Below are 22784 nucleotides of genomic sequence, written 5' to 3'. Positions count from 1 at the left end.
GCGTGCCGTTGGCTCCGCCCCCGCCGCCTTCTGGTTGGCGGCGGCGGCCGCGGGCGCGGGGCGGGTCCGCCGGCGGGGCGGGGCGGCCAGTGCCCGGGGGCGGGCGGGCTGCGGGACCCGGGCCGGAGCCCCAGCTGAAGCCGGAGCCGCGGCGGTCGCGGAACATGGGCGCCGGCGAAGTACAATGAGGGAGCCAGCGGATCTGGGGTGAGCGCGCCCGGGGCCGGGCGTGGGCATGGGCGGAGGAGGGAGCGCCCGGCGGAGAAGGCCCGGGTTGGGGGCGGCCCGACGCCGCAGGGTTCAGGGTACCGGCCGGCTCCAGCGGCCGTTGGTGCGGCTGAGCGCGGGGGCCGGCCCCCACCGCGCTGTCAGAGCCCTGGTACTGACGGGGACGCCCACCCGCGACGCCCCGAAGCAAACCTCTCCTTCTCCCGGAGCCGGTTCGGGAGGTGTGGGCTTGACCCCAGCCCGCGGTGCCCGCCGGCCCGTCCCCTCAGCCTGCGGGCCGGGCGGGGTGCCCGGCTCCTGGCTCAGCCCGGGGCGGGGAGGCACAGTCACAAGCAAGCTGAAGAAAAACGGCTTATAGTTTTATGAATGGGGTCCCGAGTTCCTGCCACCCCCCTCGCCCACGACTCGAAATGCTCAGAAGTGGAGAACCGCAGTTACTTTTACGCGAATCTGTCAGAGCTTGGCTGCGCCTGGGTTGTTTTTCTCCAACTCCTGGGAGACGCGGGTGGCCGTGGGGTGGTTTGTGTGCTCGGAAGGGAGGCGGCGGCGTGCCGAAACCCGGGGGATCGGAAGGTTAACAAGTGACATTGGGCTGAGGCCTAACGCCAGGTGCCCTGCTGGGAGCGCGGTGTGACCGTGGACGCCGGCGCTGCTGGCTGAGGAGCGCGAAAACGAAACGGTGGGAGCGGGAGAAGGAATGGGCCCGCCGGCCACCTTGCACCGCACACGCCGCCCTGAGCGCACGGCTGAGGCGGGACTTGGTGCAGGGGAGCTTTCCCCTTTTGAAAGTGGTTTTTGGAAAACTTAGCCCCTCAGTGGGTTGATAGTTGCTTAAACCATCGGTTGTTATGGTTACAGGGCATCAAATGTAAGGGTAAAGTCTGTTTCCACCCTCGCTCTTTCTCCAGAGCTGCGAGGTACTTTGTCACTACGTTTTACAGACACTTCAAGGGAGGACATACTTTTTTAGAGTTGAAGGAAAAGCGTGGGCTCCTTGAGGGCAGGGGTCGTGCCATATTCGTCTTTAAAATCGGAGCGACACCGTAGCAGCTCTGCACACGAATTGAAAGGAATGAGCCTTTTTATGTGTGTTGGTGATTCTCAAAGGCTTTAGTGGATTCATTTCAGGAGCCAGGTGTAAGCTGGAAGGGAAGCAACCAGTGACTTTTAAATAGAAAACAATAAGGAAATATAGAGGACAGGTGGTCTTGAACTTTGGTCTAGGGGGAGTTTGAGAAGTTTAGGATTGTGAGTTTTAGAGCTCCATGGCACAGGGTGCTTATCTCATATTGGAAGAGTGAAACTGCCATTTCTAGTAGCACTTACCCAGCCCATAGCCTATTTCAGCATTCTTTCAAATTCTTACACAAATTGGTAATTGGTGTACACTTATGGAAAACAAGTAAGCCTCCTGGGCTGATGGGAATAGAGTGGGATTTTTGCCATATCATTTCTTTCTTGTTACTTGAGCCTCTCTGGAAGTGTCAGTGAAGGCCTAGAGAGAGGGGATGTGGAAGGCTTTGAGTGAACTAACTGAACTTGCTTGCACGTTTATCTCCAGGAAGAGGCGCCATGCCTGAGAGGAAGGAGATTTAGCAAACTGATTCAGATCAGAAGATGGTGGTAATTGAGTCTATGGACAAGTTAGCTACCCATGGGCTGGGACGGATCCCAGAAGGAAGGAAAAGTTCAGGAGTTTGGTTTGGGCTGAGTGTTGGAGGTCTGAAGAGCAAAGAGAATGTCATCATGTGAGAAGATTAGAGACACAGTATATGCCAAACATACTGTTTGTTATTAGAGATTATGTTATTAGAATGCTTCCCGAGAAGAAGCAGGAAAGATTAGGCTTTTAGGTAGAATAATGTGTAGAATGTATTGAACAAAAAGCAATTTCCTGGAATCAAAAAAAATATTCAACTAATTTTTATTGAGTCTGCTGTATGCCAGAAACTGCTAGGCATTATAGATGCGATGGAATGAAAAAAAGGGCGAAGAGTTTGTTTCTATATGCCATATGATTTACTGTCCCAGGAAATTAAAAGCTCCTGTTTTCTGGGGATTTTCTGAAGCCCTTGAGAACAGAAAGGGGAGAAATACACAGAATATTACCTAATGTAAGAACATAACAGAGTAATGGGGAAATTCTTCCCACTGTAGATTACTTTCAGTATCAAACTGAATTTTCAAAGACCAGTTTTCTGTGTCAGGTTCAGTATAAAACTGTACTCATCTTCATGTCTTATTGACCTGTGTCTTTTGATAGTAAGTGCTTGTTCTTTCTTTTCTTTTTTTCTCTTTATCAATTCATTTATTCAAAAATTAGGGAGTTATCACACAGCAGGTGTTAAGATAAAAAAAAAAAAAGAAAAAAAAATTAGGGAGTTCATTAAACAAACACTGCCCCTTGTCCTCCAGGTGCTTCTAGTTCATTTTCTTTGCCTGAGTATTCCTCAAGGTCTACTTCCTTCTGTCTGATCTTCATTATCTTCTGAGAGTCCTTGGGGAACTGTTGAGGTGACAGGGAATGCTACTTCTTTGATTCTGTCCCAAGGCAAAAGACGACTAGTGTAGAAAAGAGAGCATTGTTGAGTTCCACTCTGCCAGGTACTACTTTCTGCCCCTTATATGTATCCTCTCCAGTCCTGGAGCAGCCCTCTAAGGGAGGTGGTGATAGCTCCATTTTACAGAAGAAGACACTGAGACTCAGAGCAGTTCAGTAACTTGCCCAGGATGACAAGCTGGTTAAATAGTGAAACAGGAATTTCAATCTAGGATTTTGATTACACAGTGCTCTTTTTCCATTGTACTACATTGCTTTTCCTGGGAGAGAAATGACAGTTTGTTAGAGATAGTCTAGTGCAGTGCCCTTCTTGAGTGAACTTATGAAAGGTCAGGTTTAGAGAGATTCGAAGAATTGAGACAGTTAATGAGCTCCTATGCTCGTGGTAGAGCCAAAGTTAGCAGTGTCCTTCTTCTCTGCCCACTGCAGTTGTGGGTAATCTACGAGGCTGTTAGGGAATCGGAGTTTACTGCCATGGAAAGGTGACTGGCCTTACTGGGTCTGTATCCCTGTGCTCTACTTACTAGCTACATGACCTTGGGTAAATTACTTTCTCTGTACCTCAGGTTCTTTATCTGTAGAGTGGGACGATATTGCCATTTCAACAATGCTAAGACTACCATTTATCTCATCTTAACATTTCTGAAAAAAAACATAATTTATGTGGTCTTATAATTGTAGTTGGCAGTGGCTTCCTTTTTTGATACATAAAGTAATGGTGTGTCTTATAGTCAGTGGTTTTTGATTAGGTGAACTATGGTAGTATCTTATTTATAGGTAGTTGTCAGAATTAAGTGAGGTTGCTCATGGCCTGGCTTAACGTGAGCACCCAGTAACAGTTGGCACTTTCCAATGACAGAAGGAACAGTTAGCTGGGGAAAGCTGGGAGCATCTCATAAGATGCCATAATCCGTGATCTGTGGGCTGGAGGAATGTTTTCCAATTTGCCTGGAGCTCTGTCCTTTGGCTGACTCTCGTCCCTGTGAGAAGCATTAACTTTAGGAGCTAACGAGCCATGGACAGACAGCTCCTTTTGTCCTGCCTGTTCATTAAGATCTTTGTCAACTTAGAATCTCAAGTTAAAAATAATGTTGTTGTAATAAGGCTGCAAACCTACACTGATGTGAATGTTTTACATGTGAGTTTTTTGTTTTTTGAGATAGAGTCTCACTTTGTTGCCCAGGCTAGGGTGAGTGCCATGGCGTCAGCCTAGCTCACAGCAACCTCAAACTCCTGGCTCAAGCAATCCTACTGCCTCAGTCTCCCAAGTAGCTGGGACTACAGGCATGCACCACCACGCCCAGCTAATTTTTTCTATATATATTAGTTGTCCAATTAATTTCTATTTATAGTAGAGACGGGGTCTCGCTCTTGCTCAGGCTAGTTTCGAACTCCTGACCTTGAGCAATCCGCCCGCCTCAGCCTCCCAGAGTGCTAGGATTACAGGCGGGAGCCACCGCACCTGGCACATGTGAGTTTTAAAACAACTCAAGGTTATGTACAAGATTCTGTGTTGCTCCTTTCGAAACTCCTCATAATGCTAATTACATTGCATGAAATGTCCATGAAACACCATTAATGAGAGGGATGCTAAGAGGTCATGAAAGTACAAAAGATCTTGACTGGCATTGATGGGATAGAGAGAACACTGGACTTGATGTCGGGAATCCTGGCTGCAGTCCTGGCAGTTTCACCTGTTAGCCCCACTTCACCATCAGAAACTCGCATTTCTCAACTGCTGTGTGGATTACTCAAAATTGCACTGGGCAGAGGCAGGACACTGGCTGCACATCGCTTTACCATTCTGGGCCTTAAGAGGTCTCTCTTCCAAAATAAGGACTAGATTTCTTAGACCCCTCTTACCTCCGACCCCAGCACAGGTTATACAGGTTTATATGAATCTAAGGATCTGAGAAATTAAATGGTTGAAAGGAAATGACTTCATTTAGGACTCAGGTGAATGTTTGTGATGGTGCTTTGAAAAGCAGAAAAAAAGCAATGACAGGTGATAACAATATGAGTAACTACCATTTGTGGAAAATTGCTATGTGCCAAGTACTATTTCTACTTTTAAACCTCACAGTACCCTATAGAGTAGTAGATACTATTATGAATCTTATTTTAAGATGAGGAAATTAAGGTTCAGAGAAGTTAAATAACTTGTCCAAAATCACACAGCAAGGTCAATGGCATATAGTTGGGCATAGAACTCCAGCTCCATTGCTTCCTGGTGGATGCCCTAAGCCATGGATAGTACCAAACCCTATATACACTACATTTTATCCTATACATATATATCTATGATAAAGTTCTATTTACATATTAGGCACAATAAGATTAACACAATAATTGATAAAGATAGAATAATTATAAAAATATACTGTTCTCGGTTGCACAGATGGAAGACCCATTCTTACTGTATGTAGATCTTAGCAACCTCAGCATATGATTTTTTCTCCTTATGATGTCGAGAACTTTCACATTTTAACTTGAAGCACTTTACAGCTTCACTTTGGCATATTCAAATTAACACCATCACCACTTTTGTGCTTTGGGGCCATTCTTAAGTAAAATAAGGGTTACTTGAACACAAACACTGTGATACCAAGACAATCTGATAACAGACAGTTACTAAGTCTACTAAGTGACTAACAGGTGGGTAGCATCCGTTGGGCAAAGGGATGACTCATGTCCTGGGTGGGATGGAACAGTACAGCAAGATATTTCATCACACTACTCAGAACGGCGCCAATTTAAAATTCCCAAATTGTTTATTTCTGGGATTTTCCATTTAATATTTTTGGACCTCCATTGACCTTGGGTAACTGAAACCTCAGTTAAGGGGGGACTACTTGTATTGGGAGAACTTTGTTAAACCTGAAGAATAACTCTTATGGGAGTTGCACAAGACTTAAGTCCTTGAAAGGAAAGGATTTTCTTTGGTGAACAAAGGCTATGGGCTGGGTCATTGTGAGCTTAAGTTGGACAGTGGAGAGAAGAATCTAACCTTCCATGTGGAAGCAGGCAGGATGGGAAACTTGGGGGGAGGGAGCTTTGAAACAACCAGGTAACCTTTGTTGGCTTTGCCTGAAATATTGGTTCTAAGGGATTTCCCCTAAGGAGATTATTGGGACTAACACACTAAGTGCTTCTCCGGCTTATTTTACCAGTTGAGAATGGGACTGGGCAAGACAAGAGGTGCTGTCTTCAGTCCTAAGCTTACTTAGGATTTGAGATTAAAACCTACCCCTTGGATTGCTCTTGCAAATAACCTTTCAGAATCACAATATTCATTTTGTAAGAGTTTCATTTCTGTTTTGCTATTTAAAGCTGACATAAGCTGGCTCATTCTCTTATTCAATTTTCAGTCCTTTCTTAGACCTAATGCTGTCTTTTAAGCAGTATTCCTAAAGATAGTTATATTTATCATTTTGGGCTTGAAATAGGGAATGTAGAAATCTTTCTACTGAAAGGACTGGCAGAACAATGATTATCAGTTATTCAACAAGTATCTGAGCATCTACTGGGGCTAAGCATCGTGCTTGGCATTGGAAATCCAGTGGGGAGCAAACAGATGTGGTCCCTGCCTGCACATAACACATTATCTAGTCTAGACAATAAACAAGTCAACAGATGCATTGTGTGTATTAAATTGTAACACGTGTGAACTATTTTGCTGAAGGAAAGGAGCAGGGCATGGAAAAAAAAATATGGGGAAAGAGGTGGCAACTGGGAGTGATGGGCAGAGCATTTCAGGAGAGGGAGGAAGATGTGGATATAGGGAGGTTGCGGTGAGATGGGAAGAGCAGGCCCAAAAGGTGCCAGGCTCCAGAGGGCATGTTACAGGGCAGCACAGTGTAGAGGGGAAAGCAGGGGCTTGATAGCCAGACACTGCTCAAGGGGCCTTGGGAAGTTTCTTACCCTTCCATGCCTCAGTTTCGCACCTCTGAGTGGCTGTGAGGTTTGAGTGAGCCCCGAGAACAGTGCCTAGCATGTACAGAAAGGGCTGTGGATAGGGTCTGCTGACTCTTGGGGCAGTGGGGAACTTGGTCTCGAGTTGATGCGCTTCTGTTCTTAGTCAACACTTCCCATCATTCCATGTGTAGAGTAACCATAGGGCTGAAGGTCAAACTAAGATGGCTAATAGTGTCCACCGGAGGCTTTCTAAGGCAGAATTACTTGCTTGGCGTTGGACTTTCTGTAAGGTGCTAAGCATTCAGCACCCGTACCTGGGAGGCTTGGTCCTACCTGTAGGATCCTCTGCAGTGAGTGCAGGGCTCAATATGATGGAGCAAGGTGGACCAGAAACAGTTGATCCTCTGCTCCTGCCTGTAGTTGTCTGCTTTAATGTTTGGATGTGGGAAGGGGACCTCTAGCCCTTTTTTCTGATAAGAGATGGGACAGAGGCCAGTGGCCTTATTACTAGGTGATCAAAACGTGACGACTCAGAGTTGCTGTGTGCAACCTGCCTGAACCCTGTCTCTGCCAAGATTTGATGTGTTGTTTTCTCATTCAGAGGAACAGCCACACCTCCAGATCATACAGGGGAGAACTTCATAAAACGGGTCATTGGTTTTGGTTCTTTGGCCTGGCTGGGGATCATCAGTAAAATACTACGAACCCAGCCATAGTAAAGTTATAATTATCCTGCAAAGTGTTTGTTAGATCTGATCAAATTTGTGTGTAATTACATTAGTTTTTTATAAAAAAACATTTTATTCCGGAAAACTTTTAAAAATACACAAAATAAAGAACAATATAATGGACCCCATGCATCTATCACTCAGTTTCCATAATTACCAACTTTTGCTAATCTTGTTGCAAGATAGTTTCACACTGAAGCATTCTTTGTTGGCGGACTTTCTTTTTTTTTCTCCCACCTCCCCTTGTTGGTAGATTTTCTATCATAGTAGAAATGTATCTTTGGACTGTAAAATCATTTGGTAGACACGATCCTTGAGAAAAAAATTCCTGCATGCTGCATAATTATAGGGCTGGTATTAGGTAGTTGAAATTCAGAATCTGAAATGAACACTTCTTGGGAACTTCTTCTAGACTTGCTTATGAGAAGTAGGCATAAACAATTAGAGTTCTTTCCAGATGACCTGTGTATTACTAAATAGCAATGGTTTGGGGCAGTGTGTAAGACACATAAAAAAAAGTCTGTATCCACAGTACCTTATAAACTTATGCTCTCTTGCCTGCAGTGAAGTCACAGGTTATTTCAAACATTCTTATCAAATGATTTTTACACAAAGCCCAAACTGTGAAACTGGTTAAAAAGCAGTATTTTTGTGGTATATATTACTTTAAGTTTAATTTATAGCATTTACTTCTAAAATCAATCAAGATACAAGTTAATATGTTGAAAGTGTATGTTAAATTTTCATTTTGTTTTTATTTTTTAAAGAGGAAATTCAAATCAAATGTGCGAAGAACCCTGCCTGTAGCAGCACCTTTGCTCACCACTGCCCAGCAGAGTTATCAGTAATGTTGGGAATGTGCTAGATTTGTGCTCTCTAATACAGTAACCACTAGGCCACGTGTGTTAAATGTTAGAAAAGTGGCTAGTGCAGCTGAGAAACTGAAGCTTTAGTTTTAATTAAACTGAAACTGAAGCTTTAATTTTAATTAATTTCAATTTAAATAGCTCTATGTGGCCGTATTAGACAGTATAGCTCCAGGGTTTATTAAACCACCAATCTCAGTGATAGGACAGAACCCAGCACAAACTGATCTGGGCAAGAAATGTTACATGTGGTTCCCAAACTCAGTACCTTTTAAAGAGAAGAAGTTTGCTTATGTAGCAGAAGGAAGAACCACCTGGTGGATGGGGTTCATGATCTTCCTTTAAGAGCAAGGCTCAGAGACCTGGGGAGGTTTGATTTGATGCCATGATGTCTCCTAGGGCTCAAGAAATGAGTGAATCTCAGTGAACTACTTAGTACTGCTTGTTGCATTGTGGAATGTCTCTAAGAGGTAGAGAGGAGTCTGCTAAGTGGCTTGTAGGAAGGTTTCAGGAGGTAGGATGACGACAACACCCCATCTCCCAGCCCCCGTTTTGGGAGTTGTGTTCACTGCCACAGGATTTAGACGCTACCTCTGGGCAACATCCAGGGCTTCAGAGGAGATAAATGTAGAGGGCACGAGCTGTCTTGGTCACCTCTTTATCCCCAGTGCATAGTTGATGCTTGATAAATATGTGTTAAAAATGGGTGACACTTTCAGGAATAGATTGAGGAGTAAATAAGAGAAGGGCTTTAAATTTATCTAGAAACTCTAAAACATAGGTGCTGAAGGAAGTATAATGCCAGTGAGCTGCAGAGTTTGCATAGTTAGTGCATTCTGCCAGAGACAACTGACATTTCTCCTCCCTGCAAATGCAAGCTGGACCTCTCTCCCCTCCCCTTATCTGGTAGTCTCATCTGATAGTCCTGTACCAAGTGCTATTGATTTTTATCTTATAAACATCTCTGGAATGGTTCTCTGCTCTCCAGCTTCACCACTACCTCTCTAGTCCAAACATCTGTTTTTTTGCTTGGAAGCCTGTGGCAGCCCTCACTGACCTGCCCACATCTCCTTTCTGATCTCATCACCACAGTGCAGTCAGAGTGGTGTTTGAAAAATTCCTAGTGTGATCATATCACATCCTTGCTGAAATCCTATGAAGGCTTCTTGTGCTCCTGGGACAAGATCTACATTCTGAACATGTTGAGGTTCTGTGTGATCGAGCCCCTCCTGCCGCCTTCTTCAGCCTGGAGGCCTCTGGCTCTCTCCTCCTGATTCCTTATATTCCAGGCTCTCTGACTGCCTTTCCATCCCAGCTGGAAGGGAGCTGGACCTTTCAGGAACTGACCCCTCTGCAGGAAATGGCTTCACCCCTGCCTTTTCATTTTTATTTTTTTATCTCTTTATAGTGTGCTATTACATATGCTTTAGTAGGTATCTACTTTCTCCCCTCCTTCAGAAAGGCATGGACCTTGTCAATTTTGCTCACCATTATTTTATACCCAGTACCTAGCAGAGTGTCTGACTCATTGGCTATGCTTCTTAGATATTTGCTGGGCAAATGAATGAATGCAAGCACACTACAAAGCAAGGGGAAACTTAACTTGAGCAATGCTCTTCAAAACTTGGGTTTATTGGAGAGGTTGAATAGTTTTTAGGGAATAACCCAGGAAGGGAAATGGGGTGGGGGGAACTCCACAGGGATCCATCAGTGGAGCTGTACAGCAGATTTAGAGCTGTCCTACGAAAGCAGGTTCTGAGGAAGCACGTTCCATGCCCTTGTCCCAGACTTGAAAGGCATTTGCCTGCCATCGTGGGAATTGAGGGTGGCCCTTTCATCTTGTTGGGCTTCCTGTGCCTAGCCTCAGGAGGCACTGAATGTGTCATTGGTAACATGGGACTCCAATTTGAGACCTTAAGATTGGAGACCTTAAGATGGAGTCTTCCTCTCTTACTAGTGGGTAGGGATTCTGTCCTCATATTTGTGCCCCTCTCCTCCCTCTTTTTTTTTTTTTTTTTTTTTTTTTTTTTTTTTTTTTTGAGACAGAGTCTCGCTTTGGTGCCCAGGCTAGAGTGAGTGCCGTGGCGTCAGCCTAGCTCACAGCAACCTCAAACTCCTGGGCTCGAGTGATCCTTCTGCCTCAGCCTCCCGGGTAGCTGGGACTACAGGCATGCGCCACCATGCCCGGCTAATTTTTTTTTTTTTATATATATATCAGTTGGCCAATTAATTTCTTTCTATTTATAGTAGAGACGGGGTCTCGCTCTTGCTCAGGCTGGTTTTGAACTCCTGACCTTGAGCAATCCGCCCGCCTCGGCCTCCCAAGAGCTAGGATTACAGGCGTGAGCCACAGCGCCCGGCCCCCTCTCCTCCCTCTTACCTCTCTCCAACCCATCAACAAACCAGAGTACTTTACCTAAAGAGAGTGTTTGGCAAGTGTTTGTTAGTAGCTCCTAGTACTACCTGCTGGACACTAAAGAGAGCTCTAGGCAGTAGTAGGAGGGAATTCTGCTTGTGCCTTGGGGGCAGGGGTGTGAGAGGAGGCTTCCTCCTGGATAGAAGGGGGCAGCTGTGTTTAGACCTGATACTGCAGACAGGGAGGCTTCCTGCCGCCTCTCTCTTCCTGATGCTGATTTCCAGGTGAGTTGGGAGCCTGCCAGTGCTCAGCAGGTCCACATGTCATGTTGCAGGGAAATAGGAAGGACCTAGATCTTCCCCAGGAATTTTGAAGTTGTGAGTAGGAAATAGAAGGGCTTGATGCTGAGATGGTTACATTTCTTCTGCAACTTTTGTGATTATGACTCTGAAAGAGAAAATTGGTATGTGTTGTCACTAGCTGGTTTCCTAGAGAATGTTCTTTTAGAAGGTAGGAATAGGTTCCCTAGACCAGGGCCTCTTATAACCAGAGAGGAGGTATTTAATGAAGACTAGAGCGATATGTTTTCTGGGAGACTTGTAAGTCTGGTTAAGAAGGCTTTAAGCTGTATAATAAGAGGACAGAAGAGAAAAGTATACAGAAAGGTTGCAGAACCAGATGACAGGCAGATCTGTGTGACCTCGCAGCATTCTAGGCACCAAAGTGGTGCCTGTCAAGTGGACACTAGCACCAAACCTGATCGAAAACACTGCTGAGGGAGGCGCGCAGGAATCTGTAAACCCATGCCTGCAGGTGACCAGCTAATGCCTCCATGTACTGGAAACCCTAACAGCACAGCCAGGTAAATGTGATCTGGTGGTAGTTAGGCTTCGTGTCAAAGCAAAGTAGTATGCGTACACCTGGCCCTAAAAGAAAACACTGTGAACCATTCATTCTATGTACCCTGGTCATGGAAACCTGGTGGAAAACATTTCAATTGTTTTGGAAAGAGGGGTGAGAGAAGCAGGTTATATCATTGTAGGATGCTGCCTGCCCAACCGAGGAGACAGTGTTCTTTTGCACAGATAGATTTTTAGAATAGGCCCTCTGGCAGATGTAGCAGACCATGCAGATGTTTGTACAAGGTGAATTCATTTTCATTTTTATTTAGAGACAGGGTCTTGCTCTGTCACCCAGGCTGGAGTGCAGTAGCGTGATCATAGCTCACTGTAACCTCAAAATCCTAGGCTCAAGTGATCCTCCTGCCTCAGCCTCCCAAGTAGTTGGAGCTACAGGCATGCGCACCTTGCTTATTTTTTTGTAGAAACAGCGTCTCAGTGTGTTGTCCAGGCTGGCTTCAAACTCTGGGCTTCAAGTGCTCTTCCTGCCCCGACCTCTCAAAGTGCTGGGATTACAGGTATGAACCTAATGGGAATTCTGTTAAAAGTGATAAATTGTACCTTGCTAATAATTCTTCTAAAACTTTGAGAGCAGGTAGAGGAAAGTGTGTGTTGGACGTAATAATGACAAATAGGGACAAGCCAGTTGACAGTGTGAATGAGGTAAAAGCCGTCCAGAGGGCAGGGGCACCTGTGGCTTTGGCCTGGAGGAAGCACAGAGCTTGTGGTCAGGCAGGCTGGCTCACAGCACGCGCTCTTAACCATTGGTCATCAGGCTGAACATTTCCTACCTTTTGTTATTGTTTCCTTCAACAAAAGTGATGGCAGTGCTCCTCACCAGAACTGCAACAAGAACCATCTTGGTGTCCTCAGTGCCCAGATGCTTGTGAGGAATGACCACTTGTTGAGTATTAGTGCATGACAGTGACTCATTTGATGTGGCTGCCTCCTTGGTTTCCCCATCCTCCTCACCCCCTCTGCAGAGTTAAGAGCAGAAACTTCTCTCTGAAGGTGAAGGGAGCTAGCTGTCCTCAGGGAAAGTTGAGCCTCTTGCCCTGGCTAAGTTCAGAGGCAAGATCAAAGTGGAAAATAAGTCAGAGTAGCGGAAAACCCATGGGAAAGGAGTTGCTTTTGTTTTAATTTCCCAGGGTAGGCTGATGTCTGTGGGGATATGATGAGTGGTATTCAATCCTGACGGGGTAGGTTAATAGTAAAGCAGGAACATTAAATTTTTTTTAAGGCTACAACTCCCAGCAGAAATGACTATTGATCATGCTCTGAGCCAGAAACCAAACTCATTTGGTGAGCCTAGCTTTTGTCGTAAGGCTTGACTGTGATCGAGAGTGGTGTGCACAGGAAGCTTAATAGCCTGAAGTGAATTTTATTTCAGGAGGTCTGATATGAGGCAGTAAAATCTCAGGGAAGAAAAAAACATGTCTTGCGTTTCTGAGTTAGGTGATAGAGTTGTTTTAGCAGCAAGTAGCCAAGTCCAGGGCCCAAATTTTCTGGGATAGGTGGTTGAGAAGTCCTTCCAAAAAGGACTACATGAATTTTTAATGCAAGGGTGTTAATCTCAAAAAATAAAATTGAAAACATACTTTATATTATATATAATACAATGTATGTATTGACCCACAGCTTTGAAGGAGCCTTCTGGAAATTGCAAGTTTTACTATTTCTAAAACCTACCTCTGCTGTGGCCTGATAAGACTTTTAGCCACTTTATGGTATCTGTCAGAATTGACCCTCTAGCCTCAGTTTCACCTTTCAGGACTGCTCTCCTGCCCCTCCTCTCCCTCCCACAGTGCTCCAGTGGGGTGTCCTAGCCTGTCACTCAATGTTGTGCTGAGTAAGCACATAGCAGGCTGCTTTGTTGGTTGGTTAATATTGACTGAGATGGCTGCTTTATAGCAAGCTGTAGGGGGGGGAAGGTATGTTTTCGCCACAGGTTTCTATTTTATGAGCTTGTTATACAGGTGCTTAAGTTGGTATTTGAAGTGGGAATGAGAGGTGTTGGTTTCCTGTCCTTACAATAGTGAACAGTAAGTCAAGGGGCAGGTCAGCCGGTCAGCATAGAATACACTTCAGCGTCACTCAGAGTGTGATGCTATTGCTAAGGGAGGGAGGGTCTCTGCAGACTAGTGGGAAGCCCCAAATCTGGTTTGGGAACCCTCATCCCCTGGGATGATTTCAAGCCAGATTCTTTGAGCCTTGGTAAAAGGCTTATAAAATAGGTTATCTCCACATTTGGTTAGTATGGCTGGTTATCCAGCTAGCCCTAGAGCATTCAGCAGAGACTGCTGCTTAGAAGACAGTGTCTGTACTTGGGGGCTATCACTGGGCAGGTCCAGATTCTTGTCGTGAGAGTCAGCCTTCTGTGAATCTTTAAAATGGGTCCTCACTTTGCTGTTCCTTTCAAGGACAGTCTTTGAGGAATCTGAAAGCAAGTGTTTTAATTCCTTGACTAGCCTTAAGCATGAAAATTTCTTAATTATAAAATGGTTAATTAGATTCTTTTTTCCCAAAGTGATAACTGAAATCAATGTGCCAGTTTTTCTTTCTTTCTTTCTCTCTCATTCTTTCTCTCACTGAAGTATGTTTTGCAATTGTAACCTGTTTTTCAGTTTTTTGGTTATTTATTAAGTGTCTAGAAATAACCAGCTATTTTCCATTATAGTTGTCAGGCGTGAAAATACTGGCAAAGCTTTGGGAGGCACTAAAAGACAGTCATCTTCCTGGAGTGGGACTTTACCCACTATCTTTCTTCTGTCCTGCCCAAACTTCCCAGGACCATGTACCCATCACCAAAGGGATGCAGATCAAAACTCTACCCCTCTTACTCAAAACGATATAATGATTTTTTTTTATTTCAGCATATTATGGGGGTACAAATGTTTAGGTTACATATATTGCTTTTGCCATGCCTGAGTCAGAGCTTCAAGCGTGCGCATCCCCCAGATGGTGTGCACGGCACCCACTAGGTGTGAGTATATGCATCCTCCCCTCCCCCTCCCACCTGCCCAACACCTGATGAATGTTACTACCATATGTGCACATAAGTGTTAATCAGTTAATACCAATTTGATGGTGAGTACATGTGGTGCTTGCTTTTCCATTCTTGTGGTACTTCACTTAGTAGAATGGGCTCCAGCCTTATCCAGGACAAGTGGTGCTAGATCACAGTATAACAAATGCTTTACATCTGGGTTTTTTAACCTTGGGGAGGAGGATGGGAACATTCTGTGTCTCCTCAAAAATTGAATGTGAAATCTTGTGGATATTTGTATGTGTGGGCAGGGGGTGTCTTTGATCTTCATCAGGCTTTCAAAAAGCCTTCAACCGAGAAAGGTTAAAGGAGAACTCCAGCTCTAAAATCTCCTATACCTCTAGTCTAAAAAGCTCTAAAGGCAGATTTTAGAATGACTTTAGAATACCGATTCACACCAGGTGAAGAATCTGGAGCACAGACAGCACCAGCAAACAAACTCAGGCTGGCTCCTCACCATGGGAGTTCTGTGCACAAGCCTGGCTTCTCCTCACTCGTCACACCAGGTCATCCCTGGACTCCTGAGATTCTCTTTCCTCACTGCTAGCTCCTCTCCCCTCTTCAAATCCTTGTGATCTTTGTGGGGAGATCATTGGAGAAACTTGTCCTCCTAGCCAGTATCCTCTGCCAGGATATTTTCTCCTTCTTAGTCAGTTTCTTTTGACCAGCGCCCTAACTGCCCCTCTGAATTCTCACAGGGACTCTTTTCGTTTGGGGGGCTTTATCTCTTTTATTCTTCTTCCTCTTCTGCCTTCTTTCTTCTTTCTCCTTCTTCATTCTGAATTAATCTATTACCTGTCATTGGCTTTTCTGTTGGGTCTGGAAAATTCTTGTCTGCAGCCAGAAAGGGGCCCCTGAGGTAGACAGAGGTCCAGAGGCTGGTTTCCCAGCTCTCTGAGTCTGGGTGGTGGATCCTGCCCCTATCTGGAATGCCTTGAGGTCTCAGCTCACCTGTTCCAGGCCAAGAGTCCAGCGATCTGCTCTTGCAGCTTCTGGCAGGTCCAGAACACACATCTGCTATTGCTAGTCACTGACTCCTTCCTTTCCTCATGAACCACATGTGTGTCCTGTGATGGTGAGTTCTGCTCATGAGAGTATGATTATGTTTTATAGTGTTTTTTCCAGTTTTGTCAGAGGCAGTAAAGACAGAGTTGTTGCCTTCAGAAAGACCATTCTTCCAGGGGCAGCCCAATATATGAGACAACATTGGTGACAAATACGCTTTATGGTAGTAGAACCCTGTTAGTAGAAATTTAAATTACAGTCAAGAATGATTTTCTGCCTTTGGCCATTTAAGCTGCTGCTTTTCTATGAATTTCAATGTTCGAGGGGCAGTAGGGGTCAGGGATCTGGTTTTTAAAGGGTTCTGAAGGAAAATCTCCTTCTCTTATTGCTTTTGAGGACTCCTTAGGCTGTTGGCAGCACACACCTTCCTGTGAAGGGGGGCCTGTGATCTGGGAGGCTCTGCTTAAGAAACTGGATCTCTTTATTGATAGAGCCATCTCATGAGCTGGTAATGCAAGCTGTTGGTAATTACAGAAAACCTACTGTGAAATTCATCTAAAATTAATGAAGAGTCAGCACTGTGGATTTTAAATACAGAGGGAGTTATGGCTTTTGCTCTCAATGATCTGAGTGTAGATTATCTTTTGCTGTAGTCTGTGTGCCTTTAGCAGGCTTTCCTTTGCTCCCTTTTGTGCCTGTGGGCTCCCTTCCCTCTGGTCCAGTCGGTTTACATTCTTATGGCACAGACCCATTTTAATGGGAAGCTACCAAAATATGTAGTATATTCCAAAGTCAAATGTTTAGGATTACTCATTCCATGAACACGGGAAAGGGAAAGGCCCAGTGTATTAAAAAGAAAACAATAAAACATGTAGAGAACAAAAACCTAGCAGTGACTATAGCTTTTCTTGACTTCGATTTTTTTTAAAGGAGCATTGTTCCATACTTTATTTTGTATGTAGCATTTGAAGGTGTATAGATCATCGTTCACTTATGCCACGATAAAGAAGGTATTTTGAGGCTAAAATCTTCACTGCATTGGTGACATGTACTTTATTGGCCTAGCATTCCTTAATTTAATAAGAATGATCTCAGTTCTATATGTGCTTTTTTTTTTTTTTTTTTTTTTTTTATTGAGACAGAGTCTTGCTTTGTTGCCCAGGCTAGAGTGAGTGCTGTGGCGTCAGCCTAGCTCACAGCAACCTCAAACTCCTGGGCTCAAGCAATCCTACTGCCTCAGCCTCCCGAGTAGCTGGGACTACAGGCATGCGCCACCATGCCTAGCTAATCTTTTCTATATATTTTTAGTTGGCCAATTAATTTGTTTCTATTTTTATAGTAGAGACGGGGTCTCGCTCAGGCTGGTTTTGAACTCCTGACCTTGAGCAATCCGCCCGCCTCAGCCTCCCAGAGTGCTAGGATTACAGGCATGAGCCACCGCGGCCGGCGTATATGTGCTTTTTGTGATTTGAAAAGGAGCTAACTATTCCATTTAAGTAGACTTCAGTTAGGATAATGGGTTTGAGACATCTTGCAATGGTACGTTTTTTAGACTCTTAAGATAGAATTGTCAAATTATAGCAAATAGAGTTAGAAATTATTTTGTAATTTTCTCAGTGGATTGTAATTTCTCCTTCGGTACATGTAGTCATTCTGGAAATAATAGTGTAAAGGTACCTTTTTATAAAATAGAATGGTACCTTTTGGTTTAGGAATGGTACCTTTTGGTTTAGGAAAAAGTGGTAGAAGGTAGTAGTTTAGGAGAGCAAGCAGAAAGCAGTCATTTTTCAGCCTCATTTATTGTACCTTTGGCCATATTTTTGAAGACAGACCCAAAATTGCCGTATGTGTGAAAGAATATTGGTAACTGGGTAGACTTGGAATGAAAGTGAGATTTTTCAGAGTAACAAGGTCACTGTCTTCTGTGGCTTTTAGAAACAGAGGATGTGTGATTACAGCAGGTTCAGCAGCTGGGATTGGTGGAAGTGTAGTGTTCATGTAATTTGTGTGATATTTAAATTTAAATGTTTGAAAAAGCACATAGAGAGCAAGAGTTTGTCAAAACAAAAATTAAAAATAAATTTTAAAAAATGGGAGTGGGAATATACATGTTATTCTTACAAAATGTTGTAAAAATTTTTTTAAATATCTGGACATGGTTTGTTGAGAGGATCAGAGAACAGTGGAAACAGGGACTAAAGGGTTACATTGTGATATAGAAACCCTCAGTCAAAGAATAAAGCTTGCCTAGGAGGAAAGTTTCTGTGGAGATGTGCCCTGCATTTTGAGTGATGTACTGAAGCTTCAAAGACTCAACATTAATTTTGATCTTTCTTGGCAAGCTGGATTAAATAATGTATTTCTGAGAAAAAATAGTAACTTATGAAATGTCAAAGCCTGCAGTGGAAAATGTCAACATCCATGAGTACAAAACAAATTCAAGAATCAGAATCCTAAGTGAAGACCTTACCACCTTGCCGTCTTGATTTCAGGGGCTGTGTACGTAAGCCGTGAGGTTCAGTATGGTATTGGGTACCCCAGCAATGGGAGGATCCACACCCATAAGAGGATTGTGTGACCTAGTACTCTGCTTTCCTAGGACTCTTCCTAGAGAAAGTTTTTGACCCCATGCAGATCCTAACTTGGTAGGAACTCACCAGAGGCAGCTCTGAGAAACTTTGGTTTCCTGAAATAATCCAAAGGGTATAGTTCTGCCACCCTTTAAATGAGTGGTGTCTTAACTTCTTTTGGGATGCAGACAGACCTCTTTGGCACTGTGAACTCTCTCCCCAGAAAATCACACACGTACAAACAGACCAAATTTTGTATTGCGTGCATGTAGATGTTAACAACCTTTTAAAATAACAATATGCCATGTTTCAGAGAGAATGTTAAAAAGGGAGTTTGCTGCTGTTACACCATTTTTCTTTTCTTTTCTTTTTTTTTTTTTTTTTTAAAGAGACAGGGCCTTGCTCTGTCGCCCATGCTGGAGTACAATGGCGTGATCATAGCTCACTGCAGCCTTGAATTTCTGGGCTCAAGTGATCCTCCTGCTTCAGCCTTCCAGGTATTGGGACTATAGGTGTGTGCCACCACACCTGACTAATGTTCTTTTTAAAATTTTTTTGTAGAGATGGGGTCTCACTATACTGCCCAGGCTGATATTGAACTCCTGGGCTCAAGTGATTCTCCTGCCTTGGCCTCCAAAAGTATGGATTACAGGCATGAAGACACCGTGCCTGGCCAGACACCGTTTTTCATTGGAGGGTTGAAGCATTTGCTTGGGAATGTACCTTATTGGTTATTCATTAGTAAGAGTGGGACTGGAACCTGTGAGTCAAGCCTTTTTTTTGTTTTTTGAGACAGGGTCTCACTCTGTCGCCAAGGCTAGAGTGCACTGGTGTGATCATAGCTCACTGCAGCCTCAAACTCCTGGGCTCAAGCAACCTCCTGACTCAGCCTCCCAGGTAGCTAGGACTACAGGAGTGTGTCACCATGCCCAGCTAATTTTTAAATATTTTTTGTGGAGATGGGGTCTCACTATTGCCCAGGCTGATCTTGAACTCCTGTGGGTCTCATTTTGAGAGAATTGTGCAGTCTGATAGTAGTGCTTCCAGAGGCACAATTCCCTACTCACAGAAAGAGCTGAGGTCCAGTATTTCCTATAAGGGTCTTTTTTTTTGAAGAAGAAGATATTTTTGTCTAAGGGAAGTTTTATTATGTATATTTGAAAAAGTATTACCAACCCTGTATTTATTTACTGATTATTCATATGCATTTTTCTTTTAGAGTGAAAAGACCTTGTGGGTTTTTAGAGCCTGAAATTAATTTGTTAGATAAATTACTTTTTTTGTTATAAAGGAAACATTTTGTGCTTGTATTATGTATTATACAATTTCAGAATTCTTCCATTTGAGAATATGTGTTTTTAAGAAAGTGCTTTGTGGGCCGGACGTGGTGGCTCACGCCTGTAATCCTAGCACTTTGGGAGGCCGAGGCGGGCGGATTGCTCAAGGTCAGGAGTTCGAAACCAGCCTGAGCGAGACCTCGTCTCTACCAAAAATAGAAATAAATTAATTGACCAACTAAAAATATATATACAAAAAATTAGCCGGGCATGGTGGCGCATGCCTGTAGTCCCAGCTACTCGGGAGGCTGAGGCAGAAGGATCGCTGAGTCCCGGAGATTGAGGTTGCTGTGAGCCAGGCTGATGCCACGGCACTCACTCTAGCCTGGGCAACAAAGTGAGACTCTGTCTCAAAAAAAAAAAAAAAAAAAAAAAAGAAAGTGCTTTGTGAAAACTGCATATATTGGATTTATATCCTGCTTTTAAGTCCTTTGCTACACTTTTCCATCGGCCTTGAATGGGCTGGGAGTGGGTGACTCTGGCTTAAAGGCTGGTCTTAGAGCCACAGGTCTAGAGCCTGGAGTCCTCTTGGTGGCAACAGCTCTTTGATTTCTACTTCCAAGCCCCTGGTATATGGTGACCTGCAAAGGAGCCTTTCTTTTTGTGATGAATATCTAAGAAACTAACACCACCTAGAAGTAGTATTCTCCTCCTTTTCTAGAAAGATTTTTCCTTTGATACAGCAGCTGGATTAGAATTTCAGTTTCCTGAAAGAACTATATTTTCCTAGCAGAAACAACTTTATACAAAGTGGTTCTATGAAAAAGAGAGGTTTCATGTCTGAAGTCCTCAGGTAGGAAGGTTTGTGTTCCTGGAAAGAATACTATTGAGTAGAGATGATCTGGGTTTTAAGTTTAGATCTCACTTTCTCATAGCAACAGTGTCATAATATGTTACGTTCTGGAGATAAAACTTTTTTTTTTTTATGATTTTCCTACTTTTATTTATATTAAGATTGACAGTGGGTCCAGAGAATGTCTTCCTCTTTCTTTCATGTAACTGCTTATCATTTATGGATTGGTATTTTTAAAATTTCACTTATTTCACGGAGGGTTGCAAAATAGCAATTCTCTAATCCTGTTATATCCTCTGCATAGAATAATTCTTATTCTATTAAGAATTACATTTTCTGGCCGGGCGTGGTGGCTCACGCCTGTTATCCTAGCACTTTGGGAGGCCGAGATGGGCGGATTGCTCGAGGTCAGGAGTTCGAAACCAGCCTGAGTGAGACCCCGTCTCTACCAAAAAAAAAATAGAAAGAAATTAATTGGCCAACTAAAAAAAAAAAAAAAAAAAAAAAAGAATTACATTTTTGGCCCAGGTGTGGTGGCTCATGCCTATAATCCTAGCACTCTAGGAGGCTGAGGAGGGAGGACTGCTTGAGCTCAGGAGCCTGAGACCAACCTGAGCAAGAGCAAGACCCCATCTCTACTAAAGAAAGAAATTAGCTGGACAACCAAAAAACATATATGTTTATATAAAAATTAGCTGGGCATGGTGGTGCATGCCTGTAGTCTCAGTTACTTGGGAGGCTGAGGCAGGAGGATCACTTAAGTCCAGGAATTTGAGGTTGCTGTGGAGCTAGGCTGACGCCACTGCACTCTAGCCTGGGCAAAAGAGTGAGACACTGTCTCAAAAAAAACACAAGAATTACATTTTCTCATGACCTCTTCATTACATTCAAAATTAACCTATCAGAAAAGAAAGGATAAAAGCTTGATTTGTTTTTAAACATTTTCATAACAATGATAATGTGGCCTCAGCAAACAAAGAAAGCATATAAATTATATTCTTTATAACATTGTGTTTTGTGTATTTGATAAGATTCCATACACTGCAGTCTATATCTATAAAAATAGAGTTCAAATTGTCCCATCTTAGGTCAGTGCGGGATGCTTCACATTGCCTCCTGTGTGCTTGTGCCATGGGACCATATTTTTTTTTTTATTTCAGCATATTATGGGGGTACAAATGTTTAGGTTACATATGTTGCCCTTGCCGCACCCTCCCCCCCCAGGGATAAAACTTGTGACACCCAATTCTAAAATATACTCAACTGTAAATGATGTGTTTATTTTCTAAACTGTATGGACTTTTCTAAAAAGGACATAAATAGGTTACTTAGGTATTTACAGTGTTGATTCATTCATTCATTCAACCAATAAATATTTAAGTGCCAGCTTTGGAACACAGCAGTGAGTAAACCTAAGTTTCTGCCACATAGAACATGTATTCTTGTGTGGTGACAGGTAACAAGTAGGTAGGCATATAATACAAAGGTCAGGCAGTACTGATGTTCTCAGAAATAAAAGAGTATAAGGGAATGGTGAGGCCCCTCTTTTAGGATGAGCTGGTTAGGAAGGTCTTTCTGAGGAGGTGACACTTGAGCTGTTATTTTTACTACAACAAATTTTGGGAGTAACAGTCATCTTTGAGGTATCGAAATTCAATGAGGCTTCTTTGCAGAGATTTTGACAGGTTTGTTGAAGGACCTTTTGAGGAGTTAGGACTTTGGTGTCAGTGTCCTTTTGAGAAAGTGATCCAGCCATGTCTGTTTTTTTCTTATTGTCAGTTTTCTTGCTGCAAGAATGGAGAGATGAAGTTAACACTTGGCCTCCTGGCTGTGGTTCAAAGCAGAACTGAGCTCCCTCCTGCTCCCTGGCTGGTTTCTGAGCTTAGCTGCTGAACCTCGCTTCCTTATGTTGTGCATGCCCAACTGTCTTCCGGACACACAAACCTACCCCTCAACAGCGCTGACCACCCAAATGCTTTCCCTGGAGTGGTCACTGCATCTAAAGGCCAGCTGACTTTGGTCTCTGAATCCCAGATATAGGGGCCTGGGCACAGGGTGAGGAATTATAGTTGTTGACCCAAGGCAATTTTTCTTCTGAGTGTCATTTTTAAGCATTGAATCACAAAATTATAAAAACAGTCTTTTAGGCAGCAGTATAATTCTGCCAGTAATGATGCTGCTGTTCAAAACATTTTTTCACACACGTGACCTATTAATCAGCCCCACAGTTATTCCCATTACCCAGGGTCCCAGAGTACATTAATAACCAGTATTGGTAGAGGGCTGCCGTTGACAGGTCCAATGGCATGCATCTTCCTTTAATCCCCACAACACCCCATTGTTATTGTTGCCTTGCTTGCCCCTTCAAAACTGATGCCAAACCAGTTGAGGAAGGAAGAGGACTAGCCATTCAAGGAGAAGCCTGTACTGGGGTTTCTGTAGAACTCCTTTCATCCCCACACAGACGCTAGGAGGTAGACT

The 22784-nt window shown here is 43.6% G+C and overlaps 1 protein-coding gene across 2 annotated transcripts in view; it reads left to right on the top strand.

Annotated features, from left to right (window-relative positions):
• Positions 1-76: 76 nt before the first annotated feature.
• TEX2 (testis expressed 2) overlaps positions 77-22784 on the top strand; it is a 108549-nt gene continuing 85841 nt past the window's right edge. For both annotated transcript variants that reach the window (XM_012747457.2, XM_012747456.2), the window contains exon 1: positions 77-207. The gene's annotated coding sequence lies outside the window, so the exon portion shown is untranslated. The remainder of the gene's footprint in view (positions 208-22784) is intronic.

This window comes from Microcebus murinus, chromosome 18 (assembly GCF_040939455.1).
Source record: "Microcebus murinus isolate Inina chromosome 18, M.murinus_Inina_mat1.0, whole genome shotgun sequence".
Classification (NCBI taxonomy): Eukaryota; Metazoa; Chordata; class Mammalia; order Primates; family Cheirogaleidae; genus Microcebus; species Microcebus murinus.
The sequence above is the reverse complement of the archived record's forward strand: the minus strand, read 5'-3'. Positions and strand labels throughout refer to the sequence as shown.